General features: G+C 61.0%; 1 protein-coding gene across 1 annotated transcript in view; it reads left to right on the top strand.

The window, feature by feature from the left end:
- Positions 1-474: 474 nt before the first annotated feature.
- The window catches only part of LOC140476714 (SCO-spondin-like), a 202,151-nt gene continuing 176,318 nt past the window's right edge, over positions 475-26,307 (top strand). The window contains exon 1 of the mRNA XM_072569534.1: positions 475-503. The gene's annotated coding sequence lies outside the window, so the exon portion shown is untranslated. The remainder of the gene's footprint in view (positions 504-26,307) is intronic.

Raw genomic sequence — 26,307 nt, 5'->3', positions numbered from 1 at the left:
CTCTCTCCATCTCTGTCTCCCATCTCCCTCCATCTCTCTCTCTCTCTCTCTCTCTCTCTCTCTCTCTCTCTCTCTCTCTCTCTCTCTCTCTCTCTCTCCCCCCCTCCATCTCTTTCCCCTTTCTATTGCAGGTTGCTGGGTCCATGATCTCTCTGTCTCTCGTTGCCAGGGTGATGTATCCTGTTTGGTGTGAGGTTATCTCAGTAGCTGGGGCTGTTGACTGTGGGATAACTCAGCAGGTCTCCTTTCATCCTCTTGGGTTGATGCAATCCCTTTGATTCCGGAACTTTCCGCTAATCTTCTTTTGTCCCCACTCTGTTTGATTTCTCGATCTGTATTGGATTCTCCAATGAGAGCCTTCCCAGCTGGGGCTGCATCCAATCAGCTTGGGATCAGATGCTGTCTCGGTCCCTGAGTCCTTGCTGTATAAACCCTGGCTCCATCCTCCCTCCTTCACTCACTCACTCGCTTGGTCACCGGATAAAGTCAGCAGCTCGCTCCAGGTCAGTCACAACTCCACCTTCACTCACCCACTCCATCTCCCTCACCCAACCCCTACCACCTCCCTCCTTCTCTCTCCATCTTCCCCTCTCACACAATCTCTCCCTCCATCCTTCCCTCACTCACAGCAGTCTCCCTCTTCTCCTTTAGATTCTCTCTCTCTCTCTCTACACCTCCCCCTCTCCTTTTCGAAATCCTCTCATACCCCTTCCCCTCCCTCTCCCTGTTTCCCTCACACTCAGACCTCTCTCTCTCTCTCTCTCTCTCTCTCTCTCTCTCTCTCTCTCTCTCTCTCTCTCTCTCTCCCCTTCATTCTTTCTCCCTCTCTGCATACTCTCTGTGTCTGGATCTCTGTTGTTGCTCTGCTCTCATCCCTCTACCCCTCTCTCATCTTTCCCTCTCTTTCTTCCTCACTCCCTCTCTCTCTCTTCCCCCAAAACATTCTTTCTCTGACTCTGTTTCTCTCTCTCTCCCTCCCCTCCTCCTCCTTTCTCCCCTCACTCTCCCTCTCTCTATTCTCTCGCCCCCACCCCCCGCTTCCTCTCCCTCTTGCAGAAGGAGGCAGACAGAGAGCCGGACCAGTCTCTGTTACCAAGTACCAATCTCCTGCCTTCTCCCTCTCTCTCTCTCTCTCTCTCTCCTTCCCTGTCTCTCTTCCTCCCTTTCCCTCTAAGTTTCTCTCTCTTTCTCTGCCTCCAGTCTTTCCCTTCTGTATCTTTCACTCCCACTCTCTCTCTCTCTCTCTCTCTCCAACTCTCTCTCTCGATCTTTCTATCCCTTTCTCTGTCTCACACTCTCCCTCTCTCTCTCTGTCCATTGTGCTGTGTTACAGTGGATTGTTTTGGGATGGTGTTTAATGAGGTTAGCTCCTTCCCCTTCTCAGATGTTAAACTCAAGTTCTGGTTGAGCAGATCGAACCATCGTTCTGATACTGTTGCTTGTGAAATTAAGCTGAATGTTTGGTTCACATTTTGGTTGCTCCTGGTGTTGCAGCTCGTGGTGGTTGGTGTCTGAGTGTCTGCGATACATATGTGGCTCGATTCCATCTCGACCTGCACAATCCAGACAAGAAGAGAGCTCCCTGTTGGTCCCAGTGACCTGGCTCCATGTGGAGTCACAGCTGCTGGACCAGAGCTTGAACTGGGGCTGAAGGAGGAGATGGTCAAGTTGGACAAGAATCCGGCTGGATCCCAGCTGGAGGATGGTGGGGCCGACACAATACAACAGGGACTTACAGGAGAGGGGGCAGGGAGGACAAGGGGGAGAGATTCAACAAGTCGGAATTAATGTCCCTGGAGAGAAAGAAGGGAACAGCATACAGCCCATCACCCCCGATATTGTCCCTGACTGACCGTGTCCCTGACTGACCGTGTCCCTGACTGACCGTGACCCACACTGACCGTGACCCACACTGACCGTGACCCTCACTGACCGTGTCCCTCACTGACCGTGCCCCTCACTGACCGTGTCCCACACTGACCGTGACCCTCACTGACCGTGTCCCACACTGACCGTGCCCCTCACTGACCGTGTCCCTCACTGACCGTGTGCCTCACTGACCGTGTGCCTCACTGACCGTGTCACACAGTGACCGTGTCCCACACTGACCGTGTCCCACACTGACCGTGTCCCACACTGACCGTGCCCCTCACTGACCGTGTCCCACACTGACCGTGCCCCTCACTGACCGTGTCCCTCACTGACCGTGTGCCTCACTGACCGTGTGCCTCACTGACCGTGTCACACAGTGACCGTGTCACACAGTGACCGTGTCCCACACTGACCGTGTCCCACACTGACCGTGTCCCTCACTGACCGTGTCCCTCACTGACCATGTCCCACACTGACCGTGTCCCACACTGACCGTGTGCCTCACTGACCGTGTCCCACACTGACCGTGTGCCTCACTGACCGTGTGCCTCACCGACCGTGTCCCACACTGACCGTGTCCCTCACTGACCGTGTCCCACACTGACTGTGGCCCACACTGACCGTGTCCCTCACTGACCGTGGCCCTCACTGACCGTGGCCCACACTGACCGTGACCCCCACTGACTGTGACCCCCACTGACCGTGGCCCACACTGACCGTGGCCCACACTGACCGTGTCCCTCAATGACCGTGACCCACACTGACCGTGTCCCACACTGACCGTGCCCCTCACTGACCGTGTCCCACACTGACCGTGTCCCACACTGACCGTGTCCCACACTGACCGTGACCCACACTGACCGTGACCCACACTGACCGTGTCCCTCACTGACCGTGTCCCACACTGACCGTGTCCCACACTGACCGTGTCCCTGACTGACCGTGTCCCTGACTGACCGTGTCCCTGACTGACCGTGTCCCTCACTGACCGTGTGCCTCACTGACCGTGTCCCACACTGACCGTGTCCCACACTGACCGTGTCCCACACTGACCGTGTCCCTCACTGACCGTGTCCATTACTGACCGTGTCCCACACTGACCGTGTCCCACACTGACCGTGTCCCTCGCTGACCGTGTCCCTCGCTGACCGTGTCCCTCGCTGACCGTGACCCACACTGACCGTGTCCCTCACTGAACGTGTCCCTCACTGACCGTGACCCACACTGACCGTGACCCACACTGACCGTGTCCCTTGGTGACCGTGTCCCTTGGTGACCGTGTCCCTCGGTGACCGTGTCCATTACTGACCGTGTCCCTCGCTGACCGTGACCCACACTGACCGTGTCCCACACTGACCATGTCGCTCACTGACCGTGTCCCACACTGACCGTGTCCCACACTGACCGTGACCCACACTGACCGTGTCCCTCACTGAACGTGTCCATTACTGACCGTGTCCCTCACTGACCGTGTCCCACACTGACCGTGTCCCTCACTGACCGTGTCCCACACTGACCGTGTCCCACACTGACCGTGTCGCACACTGACCGTGTCCCTCACTGACCGTGTCCCTCACTGACCGTGACCCACACTGACCGTGTCCCTCACTGACCGTGTCCCACACTGACCGTGTCCCACACTGACCGTGACCCACACTGACCGTGTCCCTCACTGACCGTGACCCACACTAACCGTGTCCCTCACTGAACGTGTCCATTACTGACCGTGTCCCACACTGACCGTGTCCCACACTGACCGTGACCCAGACTGACCGTGTCCCTCACTGAATGTGTCCATTACTGACCGTGTCCCTCACTGACCGTGTCCCACACTGACCGTGACCCTCACTGACCGTGACCCACACTGACCGTGTCCCTCACTGAACGTGTCCCTCACTGACCGTGTCCCTCACTGACCGTGACCCTCGCTGACCGTGACCCTCGCTGACCGTGTCCCTCGCTGACCGTGTCCCACAATGACCGTGTCACTCACGGACCGTGACCCATCTGACCGTGTCCCTCACTGACCGTGTCCCTCACTGACCGTGACCTACACTGACCGTGTCCCTCACTGACCGTGTCCCTCACTGACCGTGTCCCTCACTGACCGTGTCCCACACTGACCGTGACCCACACTGACCGTGTCCCTCACTGACCGTGACCCACACTGACCGTGTCCCTCACTGAACGTGTCCATTACTGACCGTGTCCCACACTGACCGTGTCCCACACTGACCGTGTCCCACACTGACCGTGACCCACACTGACAGTGTCCCTCGCTGACCGTGACCCACACTGACCATGACCCACACTGACCGTGTCCCTCACTGAACGTGTCCATTACTGACCGTGTCCCTCACTGACCGTGTCCCACACTGACCGTGACCCTCACTGACCGTGACCCTCACTGACCGTGTCCCTCACTGAACGTGTCCATTACTGACCGTGTCCCTCACTGACCGTGTCCCACACTGACCGTGACCCTCACTGACCGTGACCCTCACTGACCGTGTCCCTCACTGAACGTGTCCATTACTGACCGTGTCCCTCACTGACCGTGTCCCTCACTGACCGTGACCCTCGCTGACCGTGACCCTCGCTGACCGTGTCCCTCGCTGACCGTGTCCCACACTGACCGTGTCCCTCACTGACCGTGACCCATCTGACCGTGTCCCTCACTGACCGTGTCCCTCACTGACCGTGACCTAAACTGACCATGTCCCTCACTGACCGTGTCCCACACTGACCGTGTCCCTCACTGACCATGCCCAACACTGACCGTGTCCCACACTGACCGTATCCCTCACTGACCGTGTCCCTCACTGACCGTGTCCCACACTGACCGTGACCCTCACTGACCGTGACCCTCACTGACCGTGTCCCACACTGACCGTGTCCCACACTGACCGTGTCACTCACTGACCGTGTCCCACACTGACCGTGTCACTCACTGACCGTGTCCCTCGCTGACCGTGACCCACACTGACCGTGTCCCACACCGATCGTGTCGCTCACTGACCGTGTCCCTCACTGACCGTGTCCCTCACTGACCGTGACCCACACTGACCCTGTCCCACACTGACCGTGTCCCACACTGACCGTGACCCTCACTGACCGTGACCCACACTGACCGTGTCCCTCACTGAACGTGTCCATTACTGACCGTGTCCCACACTGACCGTGACCTACACTGACCGTGACCCACACTGACCGTGACCCACACTGACCGTGTCCCTCACTGAACGTGTCCATTACTGACCGTGTCCCACACTGACCGTGTCCCTCGCTGACCGTGACCCACACTGACCGTGTCCCACACTGACCGTGTCGCTCACTGACCGTGTCCCTCACTGACCGTGTCCCACACTGACCGTGACCCTCACTGACCGTGACCCTCACTGACCGTGACCCACACTGACCGTGTCCCTCACTGACCGTGTCCCACACTGACCGTGTCCCACACTGACCGTGACCCACACTGACCGTGACCCACACTGACCGTGTCCCTCACTGAACGTGTCCCTCACTGACCGTGTCTCTCACTGACCGTGTCCCACACTGACCGTGACCCACACTGACCGTGACCCACACTGACCGTGTCCCTCACTGAACGTGTCCATTACTGACCGTGTCCCTCACTGACCGTGTCCCACACTGACCGTGACCCTCACTGACCGTGAACCACACTGACCGTGTCCCTCACTGACCGTGTCCCTCACTGACCGTGTCCCTCACTGACCGTGTCCCTCGCTGACCGTGTCCCTCGCTGACGGTGTCCCACACTGACCGTGTCCCTCACTGACCGTGACCCATCTGACCGTGTCCCTCACTGACCGTGTCCCTCACTGACCGTGTCCCACACTGACCGTGACCCACATTGACCGTGTCCCTCGCTGACCGTGTCCCACAATGACCGTGTCCCACACTGACCGTGACCCACACTGACCGTGACCTACACTGACCGTGTCCCTCACTGACCATGCCCCACACTGACCGTGCCCCACACTGACCGTGCCCCACACTGACCGTGTCCCTCACTGACCGTGTCCATTACTGACCATGTCCCTCACTGACCGTGTCCCTCACTGACCGTGTCCCACACTGAACGTGTCCATTACTACCGGGTCCCTCACTGACCATGTCCCACACTGACCGTGTCCCTCACTGACCGTGCCCCTCACTGACCGTGTCCCACACTGACCGTGCCCCTCACTGACCGTGCCCCTCACTGACCGTGTCCCACACTGACCGTGCCCCTCACTGACCGTGCCCCTCACTGACCGTGTGCCTCACTGACCGTGTCCCACACTGACCGTGTCCCTCACTGACCGTGTCCCTCACTGACCGTGTCCCTCACTGACCGTGTCAAACACTGACCGTGTCAAACACTGACCGTGTCCCTGACTGACCGTGTCCCTGACTGACCGTGTCCCTGACTGACCGTGTCCCTGACTGACCGTGTCCCACACTGACCGTGTCCCTCACTGACCGTGACCCCCACTGACCGTGACCCTCACTGACCGTGTCCCACACTGACCGTGTTCCACACTGACCGTGTCCCTCACTGACCGTGTCCCTCACTGACCGTGTCCCACACTGACCGTGTCCCACACTGACCGTTTCCCACACTGACCGTGTCCCACACTGACCGTGTCACTCACTGACCGTCACTCGCTGAACGTGACCCTCACTGACCGTGTCCCACACTGACCGTGTCCCACGCTGACCGTGTCCCTCGCTGACCGTGTCCCTCGCTGACCGTGTCCCACACTGACCGTTTCCCACACTGACCGTGTCCCACACCGACCGTGTCACTCGCTGACCGTGTCACTCGCTGAACGTGTCCCTCGCTGAACGTGTCCCTTGCTGACCGTATCCCTCGCTGACCGTGTCCCACGCTGACCGTGTCCCTCGCTGACCGTGACCCACACTGACCGTGTCCCACACCGACCGTGTCCCACACCGACCGTGTCGCTCACCGACCGTGTCCCTCACTGACCGTGTCCCACACTGACCGTGTCCCTCACTGACCGTGTCCCTCACTGACCGTGTCCCACACTGACCGTGTCCCACACTGACCGTGTCCCACACTGACCGTGACCCACACAGACCGTGACCCACACAGACCGTGTCCCACACTGACCGTGTCCCACACTGACCGTGTCCCACACTGACCGTGTCCCTCACTGAACGTGTCCATTACTGACCGTGTCCCACACTGACCGTGTCCCACACTGACCGTTTCCCACACTGACCGTGTCCCATACTGACCGTGTCACTCGCTGACCGTGTCACTCGCTGAACGTGTCCCTCGCTGAACGTGTCCCTCGCTGACCGTGTCCCACGCTGACCGTGTCCCTCGCTGACCGTGACCCACACTGACCGTGCCCCACACCGACCGTGTCCCACACCGACCGTGTCGCTCACCGACCGTGTCGCTCACTGACCGTGACCCACACTGACCGTGTCCCACACCGATCGTGTCGCTCACTGACCGTGTCCCTCACTGACCGTGTCCCTCACTGACCGTGACCCACACTGACCCTGTCCCACACTGACCGTGTCCCACACTGACCGTGACCCTCACTGACCGTGACCCACACTGACCGTGTCCCTCACTGAACGTGTCCATTACTGACCGTGTCCCACACTGACCGTGACCTACACTGACCGTGACCCACACTGACCGTGTCCCTCACTGAACGTGTCCATTACTGACCGTGTCCCACACTGACCGTGTCCCTCGCTGACCGTGACCCACACTGACCGTGTCCCACACTGACCGTGTCGCTCACTGACCGTGTCCCTCACTGACCGTGTCCCATACTGACCGTGACCCTCACTGACCGTGACCCTCACTGACCGTGACCCACACTGACCGTGTCCCTCACTGACCGTGTCCCACACTGACCGTGACCCACACTGACCGTGACCCACACTGACCGTGTCCCTCACTGAACGTGTCCCTCACTGACCGTGTCCCTCACTGACCGTGTCCCACACTGACCGTGACCCACACTGACCGTGACCCACACTGACCGTGTCCCTCACTGACCGTGTCCCACACTGACCGTGTCCCACACTGACCGTGTCCCTGACTGACCGTGTCCCTGACTGACCGTGTCCCTCACTGACCGTGTGCCTCACTGACCGTGTCCCACACTGACCGTGTCCCACACTGACCGTGTCCCTCACTGACCGTGACCCACACTGACCGTGTCCCTCACTGACCGTGTCCATTACTGACCGTGTCCCACACTGACCGTGTCCCACACTGACCGTGTCCCTCGCTGACCGTGTCCCTCGCTGACCGTGTCCCTCGCTGACCGTGACCCACACTGACCGTGTCCCTCACTGAACGTGTCCCTCACTGACCGTGACCCACACTGACCGTGACCCACACTGACCGTGTCCCTTGGTGACCGTGTCCCTTGGTGACCGTGTCCCTCGGTGACCGTGTCCATTACTGACCGTGTCCCTCGCTGACCGTGACCCACACTGACCGTGTCCCACACTGACCATGTCGCTCACTGACCGTGTCCCACACTGACCGTGTCCCACACTGACCGTGACCCACACTGACCGTGTCCCTCACTGAACGTGTCCATTACTGACCGTGTCCCTCACTGACCGTGTCCCACACTGACCGTGTCCCTCACTGACCGTGTCCCACACTGACCGTGTCCCACACTGACCGTGTCCCACACTGACCGTGTCGCACACTGACCGTGTCCCTCACTGACCGTGTCCCTCACTGACCGTGACCCACACTGACCGTGTCCCTCACTGACCGTGTCCCACACTGACCGTGTCCCACACTGACCGTGACCCACACTGACCGTGTCCCTCACTGACCGTGACCCACACTAACCGTGTCCCTCACTGAACGTGTCCATTACTGACCGTGTCCCACACTGACCGTGTCCCACACTGACCGTGACCCACACTGACCGTGTCCCTCACTGAATGTGTCCATTACTGACCGTGTCCCTCACTGACCGTGTCCCACACTGACCGTGACCCTCACTGACCGTGACCCACACTGACCGTGTCCCTCACTGAACGTGTCCCTCACTGACCGTGTCCCTCACTGACCGTGACCCTCGCTGACCGTGACCCTCGCTGACCGTGTCCCTCGCTGACCGTGTCCCACAATGACCGTGTCACTCACGGACCGTGACCCATCTGACCGTGTCCCTCACTGACCGTGTCCCTCACTGACCGTGACCTACACTGACCGTGTCCGTCACTGACCGTGTCCCTCACTGACCGTGTCCCTCACTGACCGTGTCCCACACTGACCGTGTCCCTCACTGACCGTGACCCACACTGACCGTGTCCCTCACTGAACGTGTCCATTACTGACCGTGTCCCACACTGACCGTGTCCCACACTGACCGTGTCCCACACTGACCGTGACCCACACTGACAGTGTCCCTCGCTGACCGTGACCCACACTGACCATGACCCACACTGACCGTGTCCCTCACTGAACGTGTCCATTACTGACCGTGTCCCTCACTGACCGTGTCCCACACTGACCGTGTCCCTCACTGACCGTGACCCTCACTGACCGTGACCCTCACTGACCGTGTCCCTCACTGAACGTGTCCATTACTGACCGTGTCCCTCACTGACCGTGTCCCACACTGACCGTGACCCTCACTGACCGTGACCCTCACTGACCGTGTCCCTCACTGAACGTGTCCATTACTGACCGTGTCCCTCACTGACCGTGTCCCTCACTGACCGTGACCCTCGCTGACCGTGACCCTCGCTGACCGTGTCCCTCGCTGACCGTGTCCCACACTGACCGTGTCCCTCACTGACCGTGACCCATCTGACCGTGTCCCTCACTGACCGTGTCCCTCACTGACCGTGACCTAAACTGACCATGTCCCTCACTGACCGTGTCCCACACTGACCGTGTCCCTCACTGACCATGCCCAACACTGACCGTGTCCCACACTGACCGTATCCCTCACTGACCGTGTCCCTCACTGACCGTGTCCCACACTGACCGTGACCCTCACTGACCGTGTCCCACACTGACCGTGTCCCACACTGACCGTGTCACTCACTGACCGTGTCCCACACTGACCGTGTCACTCACTGACCGTGTCCCTCGCTGACCGTGACCCACACTGACCGTGTCCCACACCGATCGTGTCGCTCACTGACCGTGTCCCTCACTGACCGTGTCCCTCACTGACCGTGACCCACACTGACCCTGTCCCACACTGACCGTGTCCCACACTGACCGTGACCCTCACTGACCGTGACCCACACTGACCGTGTCCCTCACTGAACGTGTCCATTACTGACCGTGTCCCACACTGACCGTGACCTACACTGACCGTGACCCACACTGACCGTGACCCACACTGACCGTGTCCCTCACTGAACGTGTCCATTACTGACCGTGTCCCACACTGACCGTGTCCCTCGCTGACCGTGACCCACACTGACCGTGTCCCACACTGACCGTGTCGCTCACTGACCGTGTCCCTCACTGACCGTGTCCCACACTGACCGTGACCCTCACTGACCGTGACCCTCACTGACCGTGACCCACACTGACCGTGTCCCTCACTGACCGTGTCCCACACTGACCGTGTCCCACACTGACCGTGACCCACACTGACCGTGACCCACACTGACCGTGTCCCTCACTGAACGTGTCCCTCACTGACCGTGTCCCTCACTGACCGTGTCCCACACTGACCGTGACCCACACTGACCGTGACCCACACTGACCGTGTCCCTCACTGAACGTGTCCATTACTGACCGTGTCCCTCACTGACCGTGTCCCACACTGACCGTGACCCTCACTGACCGTGAACCACACTGACCGTGTCCCTCACTGACCGTGTCCCTCACTGACCGTGTCCCTCACTGACCGTGTCCCTCGCTGACCGTGTCCCTCGCTGACGGTGTCCCACACTGACCGTGTCCCTCACTGACCGTGACCCATCTGACCGTGTCCCTCACTGACCGTGTCCCTCACTGACCGTGTCCCACACTGACCGTGACCCACATTGACCGTGTCCCTCGCTGACCGTGTCCCACAATGACCGTGTCCCACACTGACCGTGACCCACACTGACCGTGACCTACACTGACCGTGTCCCTCACTGACCATGCCCCACACTGACCGTGCCCCACACTGACCGTGCCCCACACTGACCGTGTCCCTCACTGACCGTGTCCATTACTGACCATGTCCCTCACTGACCGTGTCCCTCACTGACCATGTCCCACACTGAACGTGTCCATTACTACCGGGTCCCTCACTGACCATGTCCCACACTGACCGTGTCCCTCACTGACCGTGCCCCTCACTGACCGTGTCCCACACTGACCGTGCCCCTCACTGACCGTGCCCCTCACTGACCGTGTCCCACACTGACCGTGCCCCTCACTGACCGTGCCCCTCACTGACCGTGTGCCTCACTGACCGTGTCCCACACTGACCGTGTCCCACACTGACCGTGTCCCTCACTGACCGTGTCCCTCACTGACCGTGTCCCTCACTGACCGTGTCAAACACTGACCGTGTCAAACACTGACCGTGTCCCTGACTGACCGTGTCCCTGACTGACCGTGTCCCTGACTGACCGTGTCCCTCACTGACCGTGTCCCTGACTGACCGTGTCCCACACTGACCGTGTCCCTCACTGACCGTGACCCCCACTGACCGTGACCCTCACTGACCGTGTCCCACACTGACCGTGTTCCACACTGACCGTGTTCCACACTGACCGTGTCCCTCACTGACCGTGTCCCACACTGACCGTGTCCCACACTGACCGTTTCCCACACTGACCGTGTCCCACACTGACCGTGTCACTCACTGACCGTCACTCGCTGAACGTGACCCTCACTGACCGTGTCCCACACTGACCGTGTCCCACGCTGACCGTGTCCCTCGCTGACCGTGTCCCTCGCTGACCGTGTCCCACACTGACCGTTTCCCACACTGACCGTTTCCCACACTGACCGTGTCCCACACTGACCGTGTCACTCGCTGACCGTGTCACTCGCTGAACGTGTCCCTCGCTGAACGTGTCCCTCGCTGACCGTGTCCCACGCTGACCGTGTCCCTCGCTGACCGTGACCCACACTGACCGTGTCCCACACCGACCGTGTCCCACACCGACCGTGTCCCACACCGACCGTGTCGCTCACCGACCGTGTCCCTCACTGACCGTGACCCACACAGACCGTGACCCACACAGACCGTGACCCACACAGACCGTGTCCCACACTGACCGTGTCCCACACTGACCGTGTCCCTCACTGAACGTGTCCATTACTGACCGTGTCCCACACTGACCGTGTCCCACACTGACCGTGTCCCACACTGACCGTTTCCCACACTGACCGTGTCCCACACTGACCGTGTCACTCACTGACCGTCACTCGCTGAACGTGACCCTCACTGACCGTGTCCCACGCTGACCGTGTCCCACGCTGACCGTGTCCCTCGCTGACCGTGTCCCTCGCTGACCGTGTCCCACACTGACCGTTTCCCACACTGACCGTGTCCCACACTGACCGTGTCACTCGCTGACCGTGTCACTCGCTGAACGTGTCCCTCGCTGAACGTGTCCCTCGCTGACCGTGTCCCACGCTGACCGTGTCCCTCGCTGACCGTGACCCACACTGACCGTGTCCCACACCGACCGTGTCCCACACCGACCGTGTCGCTCACCGACCGTGTCCCTCACTGACCGTGACCCACACTGACCGTGTCCCACACCGATCGTGTCGCTCACTGACCGTGTCCCTCACTGACCGTGACCCACACTGACCCTGTCCCACACTGACCGTGTCCCACACTGACCGTGACCCTCACTGACCGTGACCCACACTGACCGTGTCCCTCACTGAACGTGTCCATTACTGACCGTGTCCCACACTGACCGTGACCTACACTGACCGTGACCCACACTGACCGTGACCCACACTGACCGTGTCCCTCACTGAACGTGTCCATTACTGACCGTGTCCCACACTGACCGTGTCCCTCGCTGACCGTGACCCACACTGACCGTGTCCCACACTGACCGTGTCCCACACTGACCGTGTCGCTCACTGACCGTGTCCCTCACTGACCGTGTCACACACTGACCGTGACCCTCACTGACCGTGACCCTCACTGACCGTGACCCACACTGACCGTGTCCCTCACTGACCGTGTCCCTCACTGACCGTGTCACACACTGACCGTGACCCTCACTGACCGTGACCCTCACTGACCGTGACCCACACTGACCGTGTCCCTCACTGACCGTGTCCCACACTGACCGTGTCCCACACTGACCGTGACCCACACTGACCGTGACCCACACTGACCGTGTCCCTCACTGAACGTGTCCCTCACTGACCGTGACCCACACTGACCGTGTCCCACACTGACCGTGTCGCTCACTGACCGTGTCCCACACTGACCGTGTCCCACACTGACCGTGACCCACACTGACCGTGACCCACACTGACCGTGTCCCTCACTGAACGTGTCCCTCACTGACCGTGACCCACACTGACCGTGTCCCACACTGACCGTGACCCACACTGACCGTGTCCCACACTGACCGTGTCCCACACTGACCGTGACCCACACTGACCGTGACCCACACTGACCGTGTCCCTCACTGAACGTGTCCCTCACTGACCGTGTCCCTCACTGACCGTGTCCCACACTGACCGTGACCCACACTGACCGTGACCCACACTGACCGTGTCCCTCACTGAACGTGTCCATTACTGACCGTGTCCCTCACTGACCGTGTCCCACGCTGACCGTGACCCTCACTGACCGTGAACCACACTGACCGTGTCCCTCACTGACCGTGTCCCTCACTGACCGTGTCCCTCACTGACCGTGTCCCTCACTGACCGTGACCCACATTGACCGTGTCCCTCGCTGACCGTGTCCCACAATGACCGTGTCCCACACTGACCGTGACCCACACTGACCGTGACCTACACTGACCGTGTCCCTCACTGACCATGCCCCACACTGACCATGCCCCACACTGACCGTGCCCCACACTGACCGTGTCCCTCACTGACCGTGTCCATTACTGACCATGTCCCTCACTGACCGTGTCCCTCACTGACCGTGTCCCACACTGAACGTGTCCATTAATACCGGGTCCCTCACTGACCGTGTCCCACACTGACCGTGTCCCTCACTGACCGTGTCCCACACTGACCATGACCCTCACTGACCGTGACCCACACTGACCGTGTCCCACACTGACCGTGTCCCTCACTGACCGTGCCCCTCACTGACCGTGTCCCACACTGACCGTGTCCCACACTGACCGTGCCCCTCACTGACCGTGTCCCACACTGACCGTGCCCCTCACTGACCGTGCCCCTCACTGACCGTGTGCCTCACTGACCGTGTCCCTCACTGACCGTGTCCCTCACTGACCGTGTCAAACACTGACCATGTCCCTGACTGACCGTGTCCCTCACTGACCGTGTCCCTGACTGACCGTGTCCCTGACTGACCGTGTCCCACACTGACCGTGTCCCTCACTGACCGTGAACCCCACAGACCGTGACCCTCACTGACCGTGTCCCACACTGACCGTGTCCCACACTGACCGTGTCCCACACTGACCGTGTCCCACACTGACCGTTTCCCACACTGACCGTGTCCCACACTGACCGTGTCACTCACTGACCGTCACTCGCTGAACGTGACCCTCACTGACCGTGTCCCACACTGACCGTGTCCCACGCTGACCGTGTCCCTCGCTGACCGTGTCCCTCGCTGACCGTGTCCCACACTGACCGTTTCCCACACTGACCGTGTCCCACACCGACCGTGTCACTCGCTGACCGTGTCACTCGCTGAACGTGTCCCTCGCTGAACGTGTCCCTTGCTGACCGTATCCCTCGCTGACCGTGTCCCACGCTGACCGTGTCCCTCGCTGACCGTGACCCACACTGACCGTGTCCCACACCGACCGTGTCCCACACCGACCGTGTCGCTCACCGACCGTGTCCCTCACTGACCGTGTCCCACACTGACCGTGTCCCTCACTGACCGTGTCCCTCACTGACCGTGTCCCTCACTGACCGTGTCCCACACTGACCGTGTCCCACACTGACCGTGACCCACACAGACCGTGACCCACACAGACCGTGTCCCACACTGACCGTGTCCCACACTGACCGTGTCCCACACTGACCGTGTCCCTCACTGAACGTGTCCATTACTGACCGTGTCCCACACTGACCGTGTCCCACACTGACCGTTTCCCACACTGACCGTGTCCCATACTGACCGTGTCACTCGCTGACCGTGTCACTCGCTGAACGTGTCCCTCGCTGAACGTGTCCCTCGCTGACCGTGTCCCACGCTGACCGTGTCCCTCGCTGACCGTGACCCACACTGACCGTGCCCCACACCGACCGTGTCCCACACCGACCGTGTCGCTCACCGACCGTGTCGCTCACTGACCGTGACCCACACTGACCGTGTCCCACACCGATCGTGTCGCTCACTGACCGTGTCCCTCACTGACCGTGTCCCTCACTGACCGTGACCCACACTGACCCTGTCCCACACTGACCGTGTCCCACACTGACCGTGACCCTCACTGACCGTGACCCACACTGACCGTGTCCCTCACTGAACGTGTCCATTACTGACCGTGTCCCACACTGACCGTGACCTACACTGACCGTGACCCACACTGACCGTGTCCCTCACTGAACGTGTCCATTACTGACCGTGTCCCACACTGACCGTGTCCCTCGCTGACCGTGTCCCTCGCTGACCGTGACCCACACTGACCGTGTCCCACACTGACCGTGTCGCTCACTGACCGTGTCCCTCACTGACCGTGTCCCATACTGACCGTGACCCTCACTGACCGTGACCCTCACTGACCGTGACCCACACTGACCGTGTCCCTCACTGACCGTGTCCCACACTGACCGTGACCCACACTGACCGTGACCCACACTGACCGTGTCCCTCACTGAACGTGTCCCTCACTGACCGTGTCCCTCACTGACCGTGTCCCACACTGACCGTGACCCACACTGACCGTGACCCACACTGACCGTGTCCCTCACTGAACGTGTCCCTCGCTGACCGTGTCCCTCGCTGACGGTGTCCCACACTGACCGTGTCCCTCACTGACCGTGACCCATCTGACCGTGTCCCTCACTGACCGTGTCCCTCACTGACCGTGTCCCACACTGACCGTGACCCACATTGACCGTGTCCCTCGCTGACCGTGTCCCACAATGACCGTGTCCCACACTGACCGTGACCCACACTGACCGTGACCTACACTGACCGTGTCCCTCACTGACCATGCCCCACACTGACCGTGCCCCACACTGACCGTGCCCCACACTGACCGTGTCCCTCACTGACCGTGTCCATTACTGACCATGTCCCTCACTGACCGTGTCCCTCACTGACCGTGTCCCACACTGAACGTGTCCATTACTACCGGGTCCCTCACTGACCGTGTCCCACACTGACCGTGTCCCTCACTGACCGTGTCCCACACTGACCATGACCCTCACTGACCGTGACCCACACTGACCGTGTCCCACACTGACCGTGTCCCTCACTGACCGTGCCCCTCACTGACCGTGTCCCACACTGACCGTGTCCCACACTGACCGTGCCCCTCACTGACCGTGTCCCACACTGACCGTGCCCCTCACTGACCGTGCCCCTCACTGACCGTGTGCCTCACTGACCGTGTCCCACACTGACCGTGTCCCACACTGACCGTGTCCCACACTGACCGTGTCCCTCACTGACCGTGTCAAACACTGACCGTGTCCCTGACTGACCGTGTCCCTCACTGACCGTGTCCCTCACTGACCGTGTCCCTGACTGACCGTGTCCCTGACTGACCGTGTCCCACACTGACCGTGTCCCTCACTGACCGTGACCCCCACAGACCGTGACCCCCACAGACCGTGACCCTCACTGACCGTGTCCCACACTGACCGTGTCCCTCACTGACCGTGTCCCACACTGACCGTTTCCCACACTGACCGTGTCCCACACTGACCGTGTCACTCACTGACCGTCACTCGCTGAACGTGACCCTCACTGACCGTGTCCCACACTGACCGTGTCCCACACTGACCGTGTCACTCGCTGACCGTGTCACTCGCTGAACGTGTCCCTCGCTGAACGTGTCCCTCGCTGACCGTGTCCCTCGCTGACCGTGTCCCACGCTGACCGTGTCCCTCGCTGACCGTGACCCACACCGACCGTGTCCCACACCGACCGTGTCCCACACCGACCGTGTCGCTCACCGACCGTGTCCCTCACCGACCGTGACCCACACTGACCGTGACCCACACAGACCGTGTCCCACACTGACCGTGTCCCACACTGACCGTGTCCCTCACTGAACGTGTCCCTCACTGAACGTGTCCATTACTGACCGTGTCCCACACTGACCGTGTCCCACACTGACCGTTTCCCACACTGACCGTGTCCCACACTGACCGTGTCACTCACTGACCGTCACTCGCTGAACGTGACCCTCACTGACCGTGTCCCACACTGACCGTGTCCCACGCTGACCGTGTCCCTCGCTGACCGTGTCCCTCGCTGACCGTGTCCCACACTGACCGTTTCCCACACTGACCGTGTCCCACACTGACCGTGTCACTCGCTGACCGTGTCACTCGCTGAACGTGTCCCTCGCTGAACGTGTCCCTCGCTGACCGTGTCCCTCGCTGACCGTGTCCCACGCTGACCATGTCCCTCGCTGACCGTGACCCACACTGACTGTGTCCCACACCGACCGTGTCCCACACCGACCGTGTCGCTCACCGACCGTGTCCCTCACTGACCGTGTCCCTCACTGACCGTGACCCACACTGACCGTGACCCACACAGACCGTGACCCTCACTGACCGTGACCCACACTGACCGTGTCCCTCACTGAACGTGTCCATTACTGACCGTGTCCCACACTGACCGTGACCTACACTGACCGTGACCCACACTGACCGTGACCCACACTGACCGTGTCCCTCACTGAACGTGTCCATTACTGACCGTGTCCCACACTGACCGTGTCCCTCGCTGACCGTGACCCACACTGACCGTGACCCACACTGACCGTGTCCCACACTGACAGTGACCCTCACTGACCGTGACCCTCACTGACCGTGACCCACACTGACCGTGTCCCTCACTGACCGTGTCCATTACTGACCGTGTCCCACACTGACCGTGACCCACACTGACCGTGACCCACACTGACCGTGTCCCTCACTGAACGTGTCCATTACTGACCGTGTCCCTCACAGACCGTGTCCCACACTGACCGTGACCCTCACTGACCGTGAACCACACTGACCGTGTCCCTCACTGACCGTGTCCCTCACTGACCGTGTCCCTCACTGACCGTGACCCTCACTTACCGTGTCCCTCGCTGACCGTGTCCCTCGCTGACGGTGTCCCACACTGACCGTGTCCCTCACTGACCGTGACCCATCTGACCGTGTCCCTTACTGACCGTGTCCCTCACTGACCGTGTCCCACACTGACCGTGACCCTCACTTACCGTGTCCCTCGCTGACCGTGTCCCTCGCTGACGGTGTCCCACACTGACCGTGCCCCACACTGACCGTGTCCCACACCGACCGTGTCGCTCACTGACCGTGTCCCTCACTGACCGTGTCCCTCACTGACCGTGACCCACACTGACCGTGTCCCACACTGACCGTATCCCACACTGACCGTGTCCCTCACTGACCGTGACCCTCACTGACCGTGACCCACACTGACAGTGTCCCTCACTGACAGTGTCCCTCACTGACCGTGTCCCACACTGACCATGACCCTCACTGACCGTGTCCCTGACTGAACGTGTCCCTCACTGACCGTGTCCCTCACTGACCGTGTCCCACACTGACCGTGTCCCTCGCTGACCGTGTCCCTCGCTGACCGTGTCCCACACTGACCGTGTCCCTCGGTGACCGTGTCCCTCGGTGACCGTGTCCATTACTGACCGTGTCCCTCACTGACCGTGTCCCTCACTGACCGTGTCCCACACTGACCGTGTCCCTCACTGACCGTGAACCACACTGACCGTGTCCCTCACTGACCGTGTCCCTCACTGACCGTGACCCTCACTTACCGTGTCCCTCGCTGACCGTGTCCCTCGCTGACGGTGTCCCACACTGACCGTGTCCCTCACTGACCGTGACCCATCTGACCGTGTCCCTTACTGACCGTGTCCCTCACTGACCGTGTCCCACACTGACCGTGTCCCTCACTGACCGTGTCCCTCACTGACCGTGTCCCTCACTGACCGTGACCCTCACTTACCGTGTCCCTCGCTGACCGTGTCCCTCGCTGACGGTGTCCCACACTGACCGTGTCCCTCACTGACCGTGTCCCTCACTGACCGTGACCCATCTGACCGGGTCGCTCACTGACCGTGTCCCTCACTGACCGTGTCCCTCACTGACCGTGACCCACACTAACCGTGTCCCACACTGACCGTGTCCCACACTGACCGTGTCCCTCACTGACCGTGACCCTCACTGACCGTGACCCACACTGACAGTGTCCCTCACTGACAGTGTCCCACACTGACCATGACCCTCACTGACCGTGTCCCTCACTGAACGTGTCCATTACTGACCGTGTCCCTCACTGACCGTGTCCCTCGCTGACCGTGTCCCTCGCTGACCGTGTCCCACACTGACCGTGTCCCTCGGTGACCGTGTCCCTCGGTGACCATGTCCATTACTGACCGTGTCCCTCACTGACCGTGTCCCACACTGAACGTGTCCATTACTGACCGGGTCCCTCACTGACCGTGTCCCACACTGACCGTGTCCCTCACTGACCGTGTCCCACACTGACCATGACCCTCACTGACCGTGACCCACACTGACCGTGTCCCTCACTGACCGTGACCCTCACTGACCGTGACCCACACTGACCGTGTCCCTCACTGACCGTGTCCCACACTGACCGTGACCCTCACTGACCGTGACCCACACTGACCGTGTCCCACACTGACCGTGTGCCTCACTGACCGTGCCCCACACTGACCGTGTCCCTCACTGACCGTGACCCTCACTGACCGTGACCCACACTGACCGTGTCCCTCACTGACCGTGTCCCACACTGACCGTCTCCCTCACTGACCGTGAACCACACTGACCATGACCCACATTGACCGTGTCCCTCGCTGACCGTGTCCCACAATGACCGTGTCCCACACTGACCGTGACCCACACTGACAGTGACCTACACTGACCGTGTCCCTCGGTGACCGTGTCCCTCACTGACCATGCCCCACACTGACCGTGCCCCTCACTGACCGTGTCCCTCACTGACCGTGTCCCTCACTGACCGTGACCCACACTGACCGTGTCCCACACTGACCGTGTCCCTCACTGACCGTGTCCCACACTGACCGTGACCCACATTGACGGTGTCCCTCGCTGACCGTGTCCCACAATGACCGTGTACCACAATGACCGTGTCCCACACTGACCGTGACCCACACTGACCGTGACCTACACTGACCGTGTCCCTCGGTGACCGTGTCCCTCACTGACCATGCCCCACACTGACCGTGCCCCACACTGACCGTGCCCCACACTGACCGTGTCCCACACCGACCGTGTCGCTCACTGACCGTGTCCCTCACTGACCGTGTCCCTCACTGACCGTGACCCACACTGACCCTGTCCCACACTGACCGTGTCCCACACTGACCGTGACCCTCACTGACCGTGACCCACACTGACCGTGTCCCTCACTGAACGTGTCCATTACTGACCGTGTCCCACACTGACCGTGACCTACACTGACCGTGACCCACACTGACCGTGACCCACACTGACCGTGTCCCTCACTGAACGTGTCCATTACTGACCGTGTCCCAAACTGACCGTGTCCCTCGCTGACCGTGACCCACACTGACCGTGTCGCTCACTGACCGTGTCCCTCACTGACCGTGTCCCTCACTGACCGTGACCCACACTGACCGTGTCCCACACTGACCGTGACCCTCACTGACCGTGACCCTCACTGACCGTGACCCACACTGACCGTGTCCCTCACTGAACGTGTCCATTACTGACCGTGTCCCACACTGACCGTGACCCACACTGACCGTGACCCACACTGACCGTGTCCCTCACTGAACGTGTCCCTCACTGAACGTGTCCATTACTGACCGTGTCCCTCACTGACCGTGTCCCTCACTGACCGTGTCCCTCACTGACCGTGTCCCACACTGACCGTGTCCCTCACTGAACGTGTCCATTACTGACCGTGTCCCTCACTGACCGTGTCCCACACTGACCGTGACCCTCACTGACCGTGAACCACACTGACCGTGTCCCTCACTGACCGTGTCCCTCACTGACCGTGTCCCTCACTGACCGTGTCCCTCACTGACCGTGACCCTCACTTACCGTGTCCCTCGCTGACCGTGTCCCTCGCTGACGGTGTCCCACACTGAACGTGTCCCTCACTGACCGTGACCCATCTGACCGTGTCCCTCACTGACCGTGTCCCTCACTGACCGTGTCCCACACTGACCGTGACCCACATTGACCGTGTCCCTCGCTGACCGTGTCCCACACTGACCGTGACCCACACTGACCGTGACCTACACTGACCGTGTCCCTCGGTGACCGTGTCCCTCACTGACCATGCCCCACACTGACCGTGCCCCACACTGACCGTGTCCCTCACTGACCATGTCCCTCACTGACCGTGTCCCTCACTGACCGTGTCCCACACTGAACGTGTCCATTACTGACCGGGTCCCTCACTGACCGTGTCCCACACTGACCGTGTCCGTCACTGACCGTGTCCCACACTGACCATGACCCTCACTGACCGTGACCCACACTGACCGTGTCCCTCACTGACCGTGTCCCACACTGACCGTGACCCTCACTGACCGTGACCCACACTGACCGTGACCCACACTGACCGTGTCCCACACTGACCGTGTGCCTCACTGACCGTGCCCCACACTGACCGGGTCCCTCACTGACCGTTACCCTCACTGACCGTGACCCACACTGACCGTGTCCCTCACTGACCGTGTCCCACACTGACCGTGTCCCTCACTGACCGTGACCCTCACTGACCGTGACCCACACTGACAGTGTCCCTCACTGACAGTGTCCCTCACTGACCGTGTCCCACACTGACCATGACCCTCACTGACCGTGTCCCTCACTGAACGTGTCCATTACTGACCGTGTCCCTCACTGACCGTGTCCCTCGCTGACCGTGTCCCTCGCTGACCGTGTCCCTCGCTGACCGTGTCCCACACTGACCGTGTCCCTCGGTGACCGTGTCCCTCGGTGACCATGTCCATTACTGACCGTGTACCTCACTGACCGTGTCCCACACTGAACGTGTCCATTACTGACCGGGTCCCTCACTGACCGTGTCCCACACTGACCGTGTCCCTCACTGACCGTGTCCCACACTGACCATGACCCTCACTGACCGTGACCCACACTGACCGTGTCCCTCACTGACCGTGTCCCTCACTGACCGTGACCCACACTGACCGTGTCCCACACTGACCGTGACCCTCACTGACCGTGACCCACACTGACCGTGTCCCTCACTGAACGTGTCCATTACTGACCGTGTCCCACACTGACCGTGACCCACACTGACCGTGACCCACACTGACCGTGTCCCTCACTGAACGTGTCCCTCACTGAACGTGTCCATTACTGACCGTGTCCCTCACTGACCGTGTCCCTCACTGACCGTGTCCCACACTGACCGTGTCCCTCACTGAACGTGTCCATTACTGACCGTGTCCCTCACTGACCGTGTCCCACACTGACCGTGACCCTCACTGACCGTGAACCACACTGACCGTGTCCCTCACTGACCGTGTCCCTCACTGACCGTGTCCCTCACTGACCGTGACCCTCACTTACCGTGTCCCTCGCTGACCGTGTCCCTCGCTGACGGTGTCCCACACTGAACATGTCCCTCACTGACCGTGACCCATCTGACCGTGTCCCTCACTGACCGTGTCCCACACTGACCGTGTCCCTCACTGACCGTGTCCCTCACTGACCGTGTCCCTCACTGACCGTGACCCTCACTTACCGTGTCCCTCGCTGACCGTGTCCCTCGCTGACGGTGTCCCACACTGAACGTGTCCCACACTGACCGTGACCCACATTGACCGTGTCCCTCGCTGACCGTGTCCCACACTGACCGTGACCCACACTGACCGTGACCCACACTGACCGTGACCTACACTGACCGTGTCCCTCGGTGACCGTGTCCCTCACTGACCATGCCCCACACTGACCGTGCCCCACACTGACCGTGTCCATCACTGACCATGTCCCTCACTGACCGTGTCCCTCACTGACCGTGTCCCACACTGAACGTGTCCATTACTGACCGGGTCCCTCACTGACCGTGTCCCACACTGACCGTGTCCCTCACTGACCGTGTCCCACACTGACCATGACCCTCACTGACCGTGACCCACACTGACCGTGTCCCACACTGACCGTGTCCCTCACTGACCGTGACCCTCACTGACCGTGACCCACACTGACCGTGTCCCTCACTGACCGTGTCCCACACTGACCGTGACCCTCACTGACCGTGACCCACACTGACCGTGACCCACACTGACCGTGTCCCACACTGACCGTGTGCCTCACTGACCGTGCCCCACACTGACCGGGTCCCTCACTGACCGTTACCCTCACTGACCGTGACCCACACTGACCGTGTCCCACACTGACCGTGTCCCACACTGACCGTGTCCCTCACTGACCGTGTCCCACACTGACCGTGACCCACACTGACCGTGTCCCTCGCTGACCGTGTCCCACAATGACCGTGTCCCACACTGACCGTGACCCACACTGACCGTGACCGACACTGAACGTGTCCCTCGGTGACCGTGTCCCACACTGACCGTGCCCCACACTGACCGTGCCCCACACTGACCGTGTCCCTCACTGACCGTGACCCTCACTGACCGTGACCCACACTGACCGTGTCCCACACTGACCATGACCCTCACTGACCGTGTCCCTCACTGAACGTGTCCATTACTGACCGTGTCCCTCACTGACCGTGTCCCACACTGACCGTGTCCCACACTGACCGTGTCCCTCGCTGACCATGTCCCTCGCTGACCGTGTCCCACACTGACCGTGTCCCTCGGTGACCGTGTCCATTACTGACCGTGTCCCTCACTGACCGTATCCCCTACTGACCGTGTCCCACACTGACCGTGTCCCTCGCTGACCGTGTCCCTCGCTGACCGTGTCCCACACTGACCATGTCCCTCACTGACCGTGACCCTCACTGACCGTGTCCATCACTGACCGTGTCCCACACTGACCGTGACCCACACTGACCGTGTCCCTCACTGAACGTGTCCATTACTGACCGTGTCCCTCACTGACCGTGTCCCACACTGACCGTGACCCTCACTGACCGTGACCCTCACTGACCGTGAACCACACTGACCGTGTCCCTCACTGACCGTGTCCCTCACTGACCGTGTCCCTCACTGACCGTGACCCTCAATACCGTGTCCCTCGCTGACCGTGTCCCTCGCTGACGGTGTCCCACACTGACCGTGTCCCTCACTGACCGTGACCCATCTGACCGTGTCCCTCCCTGACCGTGTCCCTCACTGACCGTGTCCCACACTGACCGTGACCCACATTGACCGTGTCCCTCGCTGACCGTGTCCCACAATGACCGTGACCCACACTGACCGTGACCCACACTGACCGTGACCCACACTGACCGTGACCTACACTGACCGTGTCCCTCGGTGACCGTGTCCCTCACTGACCATGCCCCACACTGACCGTGCCCCACACTGACCGTGTCCCTCACTGACCGTGTCCATTACTGACCATGTCCCTCACTGACCGTGTCCCTCACTGACCGTGTCCCTCACTGAACGTGTCCATTACTGACCGGGTCCCTCACTGACCGTGTCCCACACTGACCGTGTCCCTCACTGACCGTGTCCCACACTGACCATGACCCTCACTGACCGTGACCCACACTGACCGTGTCCCACACTGACCGTGTCCCTCACTGACCGTGACCCTCACTGACCGTGACCCACACTGACCGTGTCCCTCACTGACCGTGTCCCACACTGACCGTGTCCCACACTGACCGTGACCCACACTGACCGTGACCCACACTGACCGTGTCCCACACTGACCGTGTGCCTCACTGACCGTGCCCCACACTGACCGTGTCCCACACTGACCGTGTGCCTCACTGACCGTGCCCCACACTGACCGTGTCCCTCACTGACCGTGTCCCACACTGACCGTGACCCACATTGACCGTGTCCCTCACTGACCGTGTCCCACACTGACCGTGACCCACATTGACCGTGTCCCTCGCTGACCGTGTCCCACAATGACCGTGTCCCACACTGACCGTGACCCACACTGACCGTGACCTACACTGACCGTGTCCCTCGGTGACCGTGTCCCTCACTGACCATGCCCCACACTGACCGTGCCCCACACTGACCGTGCCCCTCACTGACCGTGTCCCTCACTGACCGTGACCCTCACTGACCGTGACCCACACTGACAGTGTCCCTCACTGACCGTGTCCCACACTGACCATGACCCTCACTGACCGTGTCCCTCACTGAACGTGTCCATTACTGACCGTGTCCCACACCGACCGTGTCGCTCACTGACCGTGTCCCTCACTGACCGTGACCCACACTGACAGTGTCCCTCACTGACAGTGTCCCTCACTGACAGTGTCCCTCACTGACCGTGTCCCACACTGACCATGACCCTCACTGACCGTGTCCCTCACTGAACGTGTCCATTACTGACCGTGACCCTCACTGACCGTGACCCACACTGACAGTGTCCCTCACTGACCGTGACCCTCACTGACCGTGTCCCTCACTGACCGTGACCCACACTGACAGTGTCCCTCACTGACAGTGTCCCTCACTGACCGTGTCCCACACTGACCATGACCCTCACTGACCGTGTCCCTCACTGAACGTGTCCATTACTGACCGTGTCCCTCACTGACCGTGTCCCACACTGACCGTGTCCCTCACTGACCGTGTCACACACTGACCATGTCCCTCGGTGACCGTGTCCCTCGGTGACCGTGTCCATTACTGACCGTGTCCCTCACTGACCGTGTCCCTCACTGACCGTGTCCCACACTGACCGTGTCCCTCACTGACCGTGAACCACACTGACCGTGTCCCTCACTGACCGTGTCCCTCACTGACCGTGTCCCTCACTGACCGTGACCCTCACTTACCGTATCCCTCGCTGACCGTGTCCCTCGCTGACGGTGTCCCACACTGACCGTGTCCCTCACTGACCGTGACCCATCTGACCGTGTCCCGTACTGACCGTGT

Source organism: Chiloscyllium punctatum, chromosome 5, assembly GCF_047496795.1.
Source record: "Chiloscyllium punctatum isolate Juve2018m chromosome 5, sChiPun1.3, whole genome shotgun sequence".
Lineage (NCBI taxonomy): Eukaryota > Metazoa > Chordata > Chondrichthyes > Orectolobiformes > Hemiscylliidae > Chiloscyllium > Chiloscyllium punctatum.
This window is presented reverse-complemented; position numbering and strand designations above follow the sequence as displayed.